This window comes from Pyrgilauda ruficollis, unplaced genomic scaffold (assembly GCF_017590135.1).
Source record: "Pyrgilauda ruficollis isolate IOZ18807 unplaced genomic scaffold, ASM1759013v1 scaffold23, whole genome shotgun sequence".
NCBI classification, from domain to species: Eukaryota; Metazoa; Chordata; class Aves; order Passeriformes; family Passeridae; genus Pyrgilauda; species Pyrgilauda ruficollis.
Window position 1 is genome coordinate 14,667,879 of NW_024522539.1, and position 14,327 is coordinate 14,682,205.

General features: G+C 38.9%; 1 protein-coding gene across 4 annotated transcripts in view; it reads right to left on the bottom strand.

Annotated features, from left to right (window-relative positions):
* OTUD7A (OTU deubiquitinase 7A) overlaps positions 1-14,327 on the bottom strand; it is a 98,984-nt gene that overhangs the window by 38,648 nt on the left and 46,009 nt on the right. For all 4 annotated transcript variants that reach the window (XM_041469219.1, XM_041469220.1, XM_041469216.1 and 1 more), the window contains one exon: positions 3,893-4,025. The gene's annotated coding sequence lies outside the window, so the exon portion shown is untranslated. The remainder of the gene's footprint in view (positions 1-3,892; positions 4,026-14,327) is intronic.

Here is a 14,327-nt window from a genome sequence, read left to right on the forward strand (position 1 = left end):
GTGGCTCAGACCCACTTCTCCCCAGATGGATTTGGTCTCTCCTCACCTAAGGAACCATCAGCACCACCTTTGCCCTCAAAGGCTTGTCAAAGCGTTAACACAACTTATATTTCAAATACACACACGAAGCAGATCTAACACAATCATTCACCTCACACCACTCCTCTCATGGGTAACACTACAGACACCTGCAGTTTTCATTTCAAATGTGTCACACATGAGACACAAATGTGAACTGGAACTGAATGGATATTGACACATCTTGGCCATCAAAACACAGGTTTTCACTCACTTTCTTGACAAACTTCTTACCTAAAAATTTTTTTATTTATACAGGGCAAATACAAGAGGCAGTGAAATGGGATAATTTGTTTTATATTATAAGAAAAATAATTTTTAAAATATTTAAAAGGAGATACTGATTAATTACGAAATGTTAAGATGAGCTAATAGGACTTGAAATCAATTTAGTACAATCTCAGTTATATTTGATCTTTTCTTCTCCTTCAAGTACCTCTCTCTCAAAGCTGAGCCATACTTGGAAGTGAACAGTCTTCACCTGAATCTAAATTTAGCTTCCTCAAAAGCAAACAGCTTCACCCAGTTAAATGATATGAAGGGTTTTTTCTCTAAAGAAGCTTAAAGAGATGCACAGGGCTAACTAATGAAGCAAAAGCAACCAAATTAAAACAAATTCCATCCCATGCATCCAGAACGGACACAGGTGACAAAACCAAAGTGAGGAACAGAGAGGAAACAGCAGCTACTGGACAAAGCCTCAGGAAGACAGAATGACTAAGCTGCAACTGAGATCTTTTGCTTTACTAATTTTCAAAGAAAGGCTGAAATAAGCACCATCAATAAGATGAACAGTCTTGGTGCTCTGGGAAACCAATGGAGAGACACCCAGCAATTGCATTAAAACAGTTCCCCCAGGCTATTTTTATGTCCCTGCAGTGTGACAGGGCTCAGGGCCTGTTGAACATCCCTGCTGGCTCCCAGCTGCTCTGGCAATGCACAAAGGTGCAGCCAACTCCCAGGTGTAATGTTCCTGCTGTTTGGACTACCTGGAAAGGCAGAAAGACCCTCTTTGTGCACAGTTTGAGATTTTGAAAGTTATTCTTTCTGGCAGGCCACAATTGATGGGAAATGTCATAATTCTACAATCTTAACAGTATAATGAAATTAAACCACCCTTTATTAGGTTAAACTATTAAACAGAAATCTATAATTAAACAATCAAATTCAGCAGAGAAGATTTGTTTAGGAGAACAGCAGCTTTAAGGGAAGTGGTAGTTAATGCAGGCTACTTAAGAAAGTGGAGATGGTATTTTTTCTGCTAACTGGATTAAAAGGCATTAGTTGAAGAAGCCAAATCGATGGTAATTACCTAAAGAAAAGGTTACTGTGAACTAGACCTGATGGCAAAGTGGGGCATTTATATGTTAAAATGTGGACTCTCAAAACACAGTAAAATTACAAGACAGCATTTGGTGAGGGCTATCTACTTTCTCAAGTCTAAAATATCAGAGTTTTGGAACACTGAGAAGAACAAAAAAGACGAAAAGTAAAAGCTCAAATCAGACATTATTACAAAGGTTTTATCTATACAATGGAACTCAGGAAAATTAACCCAATTAATTTAATTGGATTTGTCTGCATCCATTAAATTCCTTTGCAAACACTTTCATTTGTGAATAAAATGCTGGCCTTAATTTGGTTTGGCTCATCTTGCCTTCGAAGTGAGTTAAACTGAATTCACTGGAGACCACTTTAATTATGAATGGGATAGTGCACACAGGGACTTAGTGGCACTTAAGCTGCCCTCTTTAAATTCCTGCATTTAGTTGATTTGCATCAATTTTCCCTGGTATCTTGTGCAGACAAATCTTGAACAGACACAGTAGATACAGAAGTGGAAAAAACAGAGAAAGAAAGAAAGAAGCTATGCTGAAGAATCCTCGGCTCTGTGGGAACCATCAAAGAACAGCTGTCCAAGAGAACTGTTCAAGTACATCAAGTCCAGTTCTAGGATAAATACCATCAAGGTTACCAACTAGGAAATATTTTAAAAATGCAGGTACATTTCAATTTTCAGAAATGTTATTTAAAGTGTCTACTATTTGCTTTTGTATTTGAATTATTTCAAGACAGAGCTATAATGAAGGACACAACTAAAGTATCTTTAGATGAGATTTTTACAACTGTATTTGCATGGACCTTCAGAGGGCTTTCATAACACCATTCTTCTTACTTAAGAGTGATTACATTCTCAGAAGGAAAAAATGTCACAGATAAACAAGAAGCCCATAGAAACAGGGGTCCTGAACTGGAATAAACCAAGCAAGAGACACAACCTTTTCAGGTGAGGATCTCCTACACCCTCACTCCTTCAGGACAAAACACCACCATTGCTACAGTATTTTTTTTTCAAACAAGAAAACGTGATATAGATAACAAGATAAAACAAGATATGGAGAAGGAATGTAAGTCAATTACAACGTTGTGCTGATTTTATTCACAAGGGCCCTCATAGTGTGGTAATTGTATTCTAACAGAAAGCAGCTGTGCAAAGGATAAATGCAATGCCACTGATAAAGCCGGAATTTCTCTGAAACAAATACCTTGATTTTAAAACCAATTCAAGTATTCATTATTCTTTTATCTATGAGACTGATAAAGAAGTAGGCAGTATTATACTACACTGGAAAAACGACAATTAGGCTTTCAGGTGTTCATCTGAGGCCTCTTATTAAATGCAGTTTCATAAGTAACATACATCTCCTTCACTAGAATATATCTCCAAAGAAGCAAAATGAACAAACTAGATTGCTCCCTCATTTGGATTTTTTTCCTTATTTTTTTCCCCGTCATTTTCCTTGTTTACAAATTTGTCCCAATACAGCAAGATCATATTCTACTGAAATTTCTCCAAATGCCATCCTTTTTTCTGATATAGAAGGTATACTGGCCAAAACTCTACTCTGAACACAGCCTTCTCTCTCAAAACATCTCTCATGTACTCTGCCTGCATAAAATCAACTTCAGTGCATGAAAAACATGCATTCTGAACAGCCATTTTTGGATAATCTATAACGTGGAGTTTCATCACTTTTTTTCAAGTCGGCCTTGCATGAGGAGTGACCCTTCTCATGGCCTGTGGGCACCACGAGCAGCCCTCAGCCCCACAGCCAACACCACCAGCTGAACCCCCCGCAGTTCCTGCTTTTTGAGCTCTTTACCCCCGTGTTTCTCCACTGCGATGTCTGAAATCAATCGTCATAGCAACAGGAGGCTGAGCCTTCATTTGCACGGCAGATCAGCGTCCTGATCAGCCGCTGTCACCGGGGCCTGACCGCACTGCGCGGAGCCCGCTCCTGAGGGGACATCAGGGGTGACACGGGAGCCGCGGGCTCAGCCCGAGCCCTGAGGGAACGGCCGGGTGACACCCGGGTGACAGCGGAGCCGCGGGCTCAGCCCGAGCCCTGCCCTGAGGGCACGGCCGGGTGACACCCGGGTGACAGCGGAGCCGCGGGCTCAGCCCGAGCCCTGACGGCACTCCCGGGCTACACCCGGCTGACAGCGGAGCCGCGGGCTCAGCCCGAGCCCTGAGGGAACGGCCGGGTGACACCCGGCTGACAGCGGAGCCGCGGGCTCAGCCCGAGCCCTGAGGGCACGGCCGGGTGACACCCGGGTGACAGCGGAGCCGCGGGCTCAGCCCGAGCCCTGCCGGCGCTCCCCGCCTCCTCTGGTGCCGCTGGAGAAGCAGGAGCAGCTGCAGCAAAGCCGCCCTGCTCAGATCAGCGCTCCTGGGAAGGCTGCTGGTCCGGAGCTGTAAATAGACACAGAGCTGATTAAAGCTACCATTAAGCAAGTGGTTAATTTGACTTACAATAGACTTTAAATAAGAGTTCCTTGAGGCAGGTGTTGGATGGGTGTTATGCTGCTGGTTTTTGGTGAGGAAAAGAATCCATTTTTGCCACAGTAGAAGGTATGAATAAGCAAAATTTTGTCCCCTGAGAAATCTGGAAGAAAAAAAAAAGAAAAAGTAGTATTATATTAATCATTACACTTCTGCTATTTGAATAATAGTAACTGCCAAAATAGTCTTTACCTTTGACCTTAGAAGCCTAATGGATACTTCTCTTAATACAGATAAATTACCACATACAGTAATTTGCATTAAGAATGCAAAAATCTTGGGCAAAACCCAGACAATTAATAAAAAAATAATTACGATTGTACAAAAATGTCCTTATGGCTCTCCTACGTGAAAATGGCAACTTGCACTTGGAATTTCTTTTAAGAGTTCTTTGTCCTAAGACTCATCAAATACGCGTTTGAGTTTTCTTCTTATAAGCTTCCAAAATCTGAAGCAATGAACTAATGAAGAGATATCCAGGAGAAGACTCAAGCAGGATAATCACTCATTTTGATGAAAATAAAAAGACAAGCACACGAAGAAAGAAGGAACACCATTTTTGGGGGTATATTTATTTTTGAAGGATACAGCAGTTCCCTTTCCATATATTTATTCCCATCTCCTAAGAATAAAGCCTGCTGCTTGCAAATACATAATCCAATTACTATAAGCTTCACCTTATCATTCTAAAAGGCATTTACAATCAGTTTTATTGTTTCTGGGTTTTTAATCCATTTACAAAACACATACAGTTGTAACTGGGCGCAACCCCACTAAAATCAGGATTTAACAGCCCAAATCGTTTTATGGTGGAAAACATTCCTTCTGATAATGCTTTTTAAACCGGCAAAACTATAACAAGGTCCACAATTTTCAAGAATTTTTGATAATTAGGATATGAAAACAGAACATAACATTATTTCTTGGTATTTCCTAAAAGACATACACAAGTAACCAAATCTCATTAGATAATCGTTCCTATGTAAAACTCCCAAAAGTCTGTGTGACAGCTCAACTGTAACATGAGATAAGTACCTCAATTAACAAGTGTTAACTTACCCAACTCTAATTCAGGTGCATGTGAACTAACACAGTGGAGTTAATAAGTCCTACCTTCTTTTTTTTCTTCACCATGACATTTTCATGCAAGAGCCATAAATATGACCAAAGTATTATCCTCAATTCTTTGTTGGAACTCACTTATGGATGTAGCACACCACAGATACCCTCACACTGAAGCAGATTATTTCAAAGTTCGTAACAGCATAAAAAGCTTAATTTCATACATTGCAAAGGAAATGCAGTCAAACCACATTCGCCTGTGACCCTCTCTTTATCACCCTCAGGGAACTTAAAAATAACTGTAAAACCCTCAACTTACAGAAGCAACTTTTAATAACTCTTAGCACTTTCAAGGGTACTTGGACTTCAGGGGATAGAAATAATCATCAAGTGTGAATATGCCCCCACATTTCCAGCTACACAATATTAACAAACTGAAATATCTACACTATGAAACTCCCGTTAACTTCAGGAAATATCTAAAAACTCTGATATCCAGCCCTCAAAACCAAATGATGATGTTTCTCCTTCTAAGGAGATGTAACTTTTATCATTGCCCTGGAAATAAGCAAAGTCTATTCCTTTTTTTTAACACATATTAACAAACAGTGATCAAAACGTTTTAATAGCTTTGTTCAACACATCTGCTGCACAGAATAATAAACACTTTCCAAAAAAGTTGAAAGTTGACTCAACTTATGTGCTTGCAGTAATTTTTTTTTATTATATCACAATTTACCATTTAAACTAAAATAAAATTATTTTACTTAGCTTGCAGTTGCAAATAAGTTATCTAAAATATTACCCTGGATACTGCAATGATCAGGGCACAAGGACATGCACATAGCTCAGCCCTTTTCAGCCTCTCTCACAGGTGCACTGTAGCTTCAGGAGTTTAAGATCAACCCTAAATACTGCTTACTCTGCTGTATTCCCCTGTACAGTGGGCCAAGAAATTGAAGAATTCTCCCTATATGACCCCAACTTGGTCTGTGACAAACTACATAAAAGCTCAGAATAAAATTATCATGAGATATGAAAAGGTTCAGGATGGAATTTCAGTTGCAATTCTTTCATCATTCTGAGCACAAATTTTGAATTTATCTTTTTAGCTTTGCATGGCCCCTGCAACAGCTTCTGTGTGAAGTTAGCAAAGGAAATGAAGCACAGACTGAAGATGCTACATACGTACTGCAAACCAAAGAACTCCGTCTAGAACAGGTCTTTTGAATGTAAGAGTCTGGACAGAATCAGCTGAGGCCAGAGATCAGAGGTGTTCTTTATTAAGAATGAATATCCACATTAACTCTCATTTCCCCCTTTTTTTAATCTGACATTTCAAAGCAGTCACTAACAAAGAGCTGAAGAAGCTTCCTCCACTCAGTTTCTAGAAATACCTCAATTCTCTCCCAAGACTCTCATGCACTGCTTGTTCTGAACTCAAAAGGGGGTTCCATTTTCCACTTCTGTTTCTGACACAGGACTCAAATACTTCCTACAATTTTCTCAGCAGCTTAGGGTCAGCTGCACAGTGCTGAAAACCCCTGCCAATGCTCTGCTGAATGTGGATCAGCATCTCCCCAAGCATGAGCACATCTCACATGTGTGCTTGCTTCCATTATTTCTGTTACATACATGCACACTGAAGCAGCTGTAAGTCCAGACACAAATCACCTTCTGTAGCATCAGCTTTGTGCTTTGATTCTGTCAAGGCTTGGCTTCTTCAATGCAAGTTCTACATCCAGTACAAGGCCTTGCCCACTGCTCATTGGTTCTTTGCAATTATTTAATTCAGCTCAAGCAACATATGAGGGAAAAGTTATCCCTAATAATAGGGAAGCAATAACATTCAAGAAATAATAACAAGACCACCAGCAGGAAGGGGTTTCCATGACAGACAGCCACTGTTGGTACTGGTCTTCTTAAAGACAAAGAACAAGTACCAAAGAAATGATAATTCTATTCTAGCTATGGAACTGTGTCTGTGTCCTGCAGACGTCTGCGTTGAAAACTATGGGGGGGAAGGATGCAAAATTTGACACACAGCATCTGCCTGCAGCTCAGCTACAGAAGATTCATGACTAGCTAATGTTTCATGTTCTTGCAGATCTGCGACAGTTGTCATTCCCCAGAGTAAGGCAGCACCTCAATGATCTAACTTTTCAAAGACAAGTTCTTGAGCACAGGCTGAAGTGCTGGCACAAACTCAGGTTGGTTTTTTTTCTGAACCTTCATCATTTGAAATCTCTTTATAATCACTGCATGAGAAACACCTATTGCTTTATCTATGTCCTAAGTCTGTAGAGTCTGTCACAAGTTACTGATGAAGAAAAGGATTTCTCCTCCTGCTAGAAAAGTCTTACTGTGACCAGTGTTCTTGCATGTGAACACATTTCTCCCCTTCCCAGCTTATGCCAGTTTGACTCAGAAAATGTGTGCAGTGGATTGAGCTGACAGGGATATGAAGGCAGAAGCTTAAAGGACATCAAAAGTGTTAGCAGAATGAGCACTGTATAAATAGTCTTACTGATACAAGTCTCCAAGCATCCTTTATCTTCTTGTACACAGAGATTAGAGGAAAGCTCAAATGCTTAATTGTATGTCAAGTGCACAGTCAGCAAATAAGGGTTCAGTACAGTCTTTAAAAATGGAGTCTGCAGCACATCCATACCTTTATGGAGACAATTCAGCTGGTGTTTTAAACACAAGGCTGGACTGTCTGTTACTCTGCACGTGACATTGTTCCTCACATCAAGGCAAAACACATACTGGTGATTTTTCCACATTCCTCTTAAAAATACTGATCCTCTCAATTGGTTCATCCCACAGCTTCAGTGACAGACTGATGAGAAATTCTCTCTCTTATAAGTACCCTAAAAATAGCAGCAGGATTTAACTTCTGAAATTCAGATTATGTACAAAAAGCAAGTCCTTTTAAGTCCTTAGGTGTGCATAAGTTAGAAAGAAAAGCAAGCTATGAGCAGGCATTTGTGAAACGTGCTGGAATTCAGCAGAAGCTGGAATATCAGCCCGGTGTGTGCTGAGCTAAATGAGCCCCAGCAGGGAAGAACACACACATCATGCAGCAAAACAGAACTGGGTAATTTCCCCCCAACCCTGAGACTCCCACCCTTATTTCTGTGAAACATGATGTTCCTCAGTTACTGCATTCAGTTTAGAAATGAAACTAAGAAGAATAGAAGACTTAATTCCTTTTTATCCTAAAAAAAGCCTATCATTTAATATCATCTCCAAGATTTTAAAAGAGCTAGAGATACAAATGAGGAAATAAAGATTTGAGACATGGCATCTAGAACGATTCATTTCACAACATTTTGAGGATTTATAATAAATAAGTGTAGCAACTGTGTGTTTCACTTAGACTACATAAGTAATTGAAAAGTCCTGCAGTAGGAAAGTCATTCAGTGAAATGAATGTGAAATTACCTAGTATTAAGAATGGTTGTTCATCAAAAATTGAAAAAAAACCTGCCCTAAAGAGTAAAAAAAAAAAGAAAAAAAAATCCCTCTTTCATTTAGTCAAATAAATTTGGTAACACAGACTTTGTTTTCTCCAGCCATAAATGAGCTGTAACTACCTCTACAGTTATGATTTTTCCTGTAATTCAGGCAATATGAAAAATAATAATTAACAGGAAATACTCAGGCTAAACAAGGAGAACTAAAAGCTGATGAATCAAGGGAAGTGTTATAAGGAAACATGCACCAGAATTGTACACACAAAAAAAGCAACAGCAACTAACAGATATTCCAAGTTTGATGTTAACATAGCCTAATTTCTGACCAAGTTCAACAGGATTAATGGATATTCAGCATCTCTAAGTAGCCCATTAGTTCTAATTGCCACTGTCGTCATCATCTATTATTGCATTCTATGGAAAAGCAGGACATGGAATTAAATAGCACTGTACCAACTAGGAAATTCATAATGCCAGGAAAAAACATATGGAAAAGGCTATTGATTGCAAAATAGAGCCAGGGGTGGGGGAATAAAGCCCTTCACCACATTGAATATTACTGTCTACAGGCAATAGCTAAAAAAAGAAAAAACTACCAGTGCCTGGATTTTTTTAACCTATGTACCAAATTCACATATGAAAAGAGCACCTGTAAACTAAATGAAGAACAATCTCTTCTGAAACAAACAGGTCATCATGAACTCCCAGAAGGAAAAAGAGAGGAAAATACAAAAGAATTTGCAGTCTCCTTGAGCCTTAAGTGACAAACATGATGACAACCTCACTCTAAGGAATTAGGACATATTTGTAGAGCTTACTGCAAGCTTCAGCATATAAATATCTTTCAATTTAATCTGCTGCAGAGAAAAATATTTATATACTTTTTTAAACATCTGAAATTGGATTCTGAAGGGATTTCAGAAATACCTGTATTTTCCCATGAATTTTGTCATAAAAGCCCTGGAAAGTTGACAGATATATTAAAAAAATCCTTTAAGCTATCCAAAAAAACTATTCTCTTTCATACATTTAATTTTTTTAAATTTATTTTCAAGACATTGATCAAATTCCTCTGCTTTGCTGCTGATCAGAAGCCAGATGCATAGCAGAGCTGATTGGGAGTTGTTGTTGATTATTTTTAGAAACAAATGTTTCAGCACTTTGGACAATACCCACTGTCAGTTTATTAGAAATTATTCAAAAACTCATGGCAGAAAATGGCTCTGCCTGACTAGCAAGGCTGCTTATTATCCAGAAATGCAAGGAGGAGAGAGAGAATTCTGTTACTGTTAGCTCAGAATAAGAAGTTGTGGATGTGGAACAGGAACGATTTCAATGAAGATCTTTAAGTTCATTTAGGTTTTACGTGAAACAGAAATGGCTGTGTGGGAGGGAGGGAAAGAGAGAAAATTACAATTTGATGCAGGGAGCTGGTCCCACAACAACAGTGTTTGGAAGACAGATGCTCAACAGACAGACAAGACTATAAAGCACACAAAAGGAATTTTTAAAAAACTGAACAAATCCCACCAAAAACAAACAAGTGAAACAAAACCCCAAAAACAAAACAAACCCCTCAAGCCCCCCAAAACAAAAAACCCAACCAAGAAAAAAAAAACAACAAAACAACAAAAGAGTTGGCTTGAAATCATTTCTTCCATCACCTGCAAAAAACCCAGCTATAAGCTTTTCAAATTAGTGACTTAGGAAGTGACCAACCACAGTGCAAGAAGCAGAACTCCCATTTCCCCTGCTTAGCTTTGCAGAAAGCTATTTAAAAAAATGATGGTTTTATTTTTTACGTCAGTCATTTTGCACTAAACCAGTCAGTCTGCCAGACAGGCAGTGTGTGATGCTGTGGTTTTTTAACCCCAGCCAGCAGCCCAGCCCCAAGCAGCTCCTCGGCCGCTTCCCCTCCAGCAGCACCAGCATGAGAGCTGGTAAAGGTAAAAGCTGGAAAACTTCTGGGTTGAGATGAAGTTTAACAGGGAGAGCAAAGCAAAACAAGGAATCAGTTCAGTGCTTCCCATGGCTGGCCAGGTGTTCAGCCATCCCCAGGAGAGCACGGCCCCAACACACAGAATGGTGGCTGGGGAGACAGACAGTCACTCCAAATGCCCCCCCTTTCTCCTTCTTCCCCCACTTTATACATTGGGTATGATATCACAGGGTCTGGAACATCCCTGTGGTCAGTGGGGATCACCTGTCCTGGCTGTGTCTCCTCACAACCTCCTGTGCACCCAGATCCCTCCCCAGACTAAAAGAAAGAAAAGCAGGAAAGGCCTTGGCTCAGTGCGAGCTCCCCTCAGCAATGACAAAAACATCTCTATATCATCAACCTTGTGTTCAACACGAATCCAAAACCAGACAGTGTGAAAAAAATTAACTCTAGCCCAGCCAAAACCAGCAGACATGCAATATTGACTCACTTGAGTCAGCTTTTCTCTTATGTACAAATGTTTGGGAAAAACCACTTGCTTTTCCATTTGCTGAACCAGTCGATTACCCAGCAGTGTTCTCCATTTCATGACAGACAGAATGAGCTCATTTCTTGGAGCTGCAGTCAGTACTCACTGAAAAGCAAACTATCTGTGGGGAGCTCATGATACTTGAAATGTAAAATGGTACAAGCTGAAATTTACCCAGTTGATAATAATTTGATTTTTCAAGCACTAGTTCAATGTAAAAGTGGTATGTCAAGAAAAGAAGGTCACCACCATCAAACAGTCAAATATTTAAACTTGGATCAGAATGAAACTCATGCCACTAGTATTTGTGTTTTAATAAAGAAATTGATCTGCTTATGTGCATTGTAATATATGCAACTTGGAAACTACACAGCAACTACTATTTTCTTATGTATAACAAAGATGTTTTCTGTGATTATGATCTCTATAGATTGGAAACTTTAAATAAAACGAAGAAAAAAAATACCACTTCCATAAATAGATTTCATCCAAAAGAAATTTAGTTGCAAAGAACTTCTTGGGCAACTTCAAACAGTTCTGAATCTGTCCTGTGAATTTTTACACAGCTTACGTGACTGAATATCTAGTCTCCATATACAAATCCACATCTGCTTGATTAAATTAGACTGTCACTCTCCTGAAGTAAAGCCACAGCCAAATGGCCCAAAGTTATACAAACCATCTCCAGCAGGAGGTTGAAAATCTGGCTCTATACCTTCTCTGTAATTCAAATGATAGAACTTAAGCTCTCAAACAGAAAGACATTCAGAGAATTTATATTATAATTGCAATTGCTACTTTGAGATAAGCATTAAATGTTCCCATAATACTTTACCTCTGGAAAGTCAGACACTTAATAGAATGTCACTCCAGCCGGTGTCACCCCTGAAAGCTGACCTTGGAAATCTTCCTGTCCTATCAGGCATACTACAAACCACTACAAGAATTTACTAAGGGACGATTTGCTCACATTGTTCTCAGTTCTTTCCATGAACTAATCCACCTGTTAAACACTGAGATGAAGGCACACACATCAATGGGACCAAAGGCTTCAGCAAGGGCCTTTTTTTCCACATTTTTTTCCTTGTGGAAACAAAAAGCTAAGGACTGAAGCTGTAGTGTATCAGGTTTCTTACTGGAGAAACCTGGCTGAGAAAATACCAGAACTGCTGGAACTATATCACTTTGCCTTGCTAACATGGAACAGCAGGAGTGAAGGAATGTTTGCAATGGAAAGATTGTAGACAGGTCGATAGACTCAACGTGCCTTGGCTGAGCAGGAAAAATGGACAGCATGTATTGCTCTAGAGAGTGTTAATGTGCTAAGGAAGAGCAGGGAGGAGCTGCAGTCTTTTTCCTTCTCCTGCATCTGTATTTTAAACAGCCTGAAAAAAACACTGAAAACTTTTTCAGCTCCCTGCTCATTGTAGGTAGAGGCATAAAGATGAGTTTAGCTTTTATAGTACTTTTGCTCTCCCTTCTAGGCCTTGGAAACTTTCTCCTGGGCATTACTAAGCTGGCTGTGATATCAAACTCTGAAGAGAAATAAAGAAACACGAAAGCTTTATACACCACTTGCAATGTGCCACAGCTCTTCAGTGAAGATAAAATATCCAGTATTCTTGCAGAAGGCCTTAAAAATAGAAAAACAGCCTTGTGATTGTGAAAGCTAGGAATAAAGTTAATTACAATAGTACATCAGAAGCTTAACTAACAAGCATAAGCATGATAAGCCACATACAGTCCTGTAATCTTCCAAATTTATAAATAGCTCCAATATTTTTCAGAAATAGAAGGCAGATCTCAGTGCTGCAGGTGCCAATCTCTTCAATTTTATCCAGACCCATCTATCTACTTTTGGTTAACACACAAGGATCAGTATGCTTCAAGGCACACTTAATATCTATGAATTCACAGAATGAATAAACCAGCTCCATGTGTAGAAAATTTATTTGGGAAATTCTATCAGCTTGCAGGAAATTGTTCTGCAAGCAGGAGAGAGAAGGAAGCATAATTTTCTTTGGATTTCTGTCCTTTAACACCCTTAACTTGTGCAGCCACCAGGACATCCCAGAGTTAGCCCAGACATGTGCATGCACTTCTGTCAAACAGAGTAAAAAAGAAATATCGTGCTAATTTCAGGCATTTTTTTCCTTCACCAGCCAAACTTTCCCAAAAGAGACAATTGGCTTTCTCTTGGGGGGTGCCTCCTCTCAGTGATGCTTTAATTGACACAAGAATGAAAATTGTATCTAATTGTCTCATCGCAGTATTGAGCAATCCAGCAGATGCTTCCAGAATCAATGAAAAAATGCTAAAATGATTTCTTGTATGCAGTAAAATCTCTGTTAACAATTGCTGAAAAGAATGTAAATCTCTCTTAATTTCTGCATAAAGGGAAAGATCATTCCCTCAGAAAAAAAAAATACCTCACCATAAAAATTTATCTAATTACCCACATAACTTTTCAACCAAGACATTTTAATAAGACATCCTTTTAATCCCTGCCCATTTGATAAGGCATTTGGTAGTTTATTATACCAGCAGTACACAATTCAGTTTTGTAACACAGCAATAATAAATAACACAAATTAAACAGTCAAATCTCATAGCCTCCAGTGAAACAATATTTGGAATATAATTACATTCAGTACACATTTTGCAAAGGATGTAGACTCAGTTTCAAATTTAGCAAAATGTGACCAGGAAATAAATATCTGGAGCTTCACCACAGTGTTTGTTTGACCCTTTTCAGCCTTGAAATTCACTATTTGCCAAACGTCATTTCAGCTTATAAGAGTGTTAAGGCTCCTCTAGTCCTCTGTAAAGAATTGAGTGCTCCATGAAGAGATGCTTTTAGAATCTTGCTGGTCTAATTTACATTGTAACTTATTTTAGTTATGCAAAATTTTATTCTCTCAGGGTAACGTTTCCAAAGATTTTAAACATCCTTGTGAAACAAATGATGTCAGTTTTTCATGCTTTAAATATACAGAGGTAGCTCAAAAAAAAAAAAAAAACAAAGTGAGAGGAGATTACTTACTTGGAAACAAGGTATTCCCTGTCTTGTCTATGAACTGGCTCTTTCTTCTTTTAGCAATACAGTGCCAGCTTCTCCAGCCATGTGCTCTCTGCCCTTATATACACTAAAAACACTGAGAGATCAGGGATGGATAGCTTTTGTCTAATTTATTGAAATCCTTTCTGGCTTTGCAGGAGAGGTAATTAAAAACCACATTAATTTAATGATAAACATGACTCTGAATGAACTTAGGCTGGGCCATAATTTAGTTGTGCAATGCTAAAACTCTACTACAGAATCCATGCAGCATCTAGAACAGATGGATGTATTTATTTTGAACCATTCTTATTTTAAAGGTTTAATACATTAGAAAT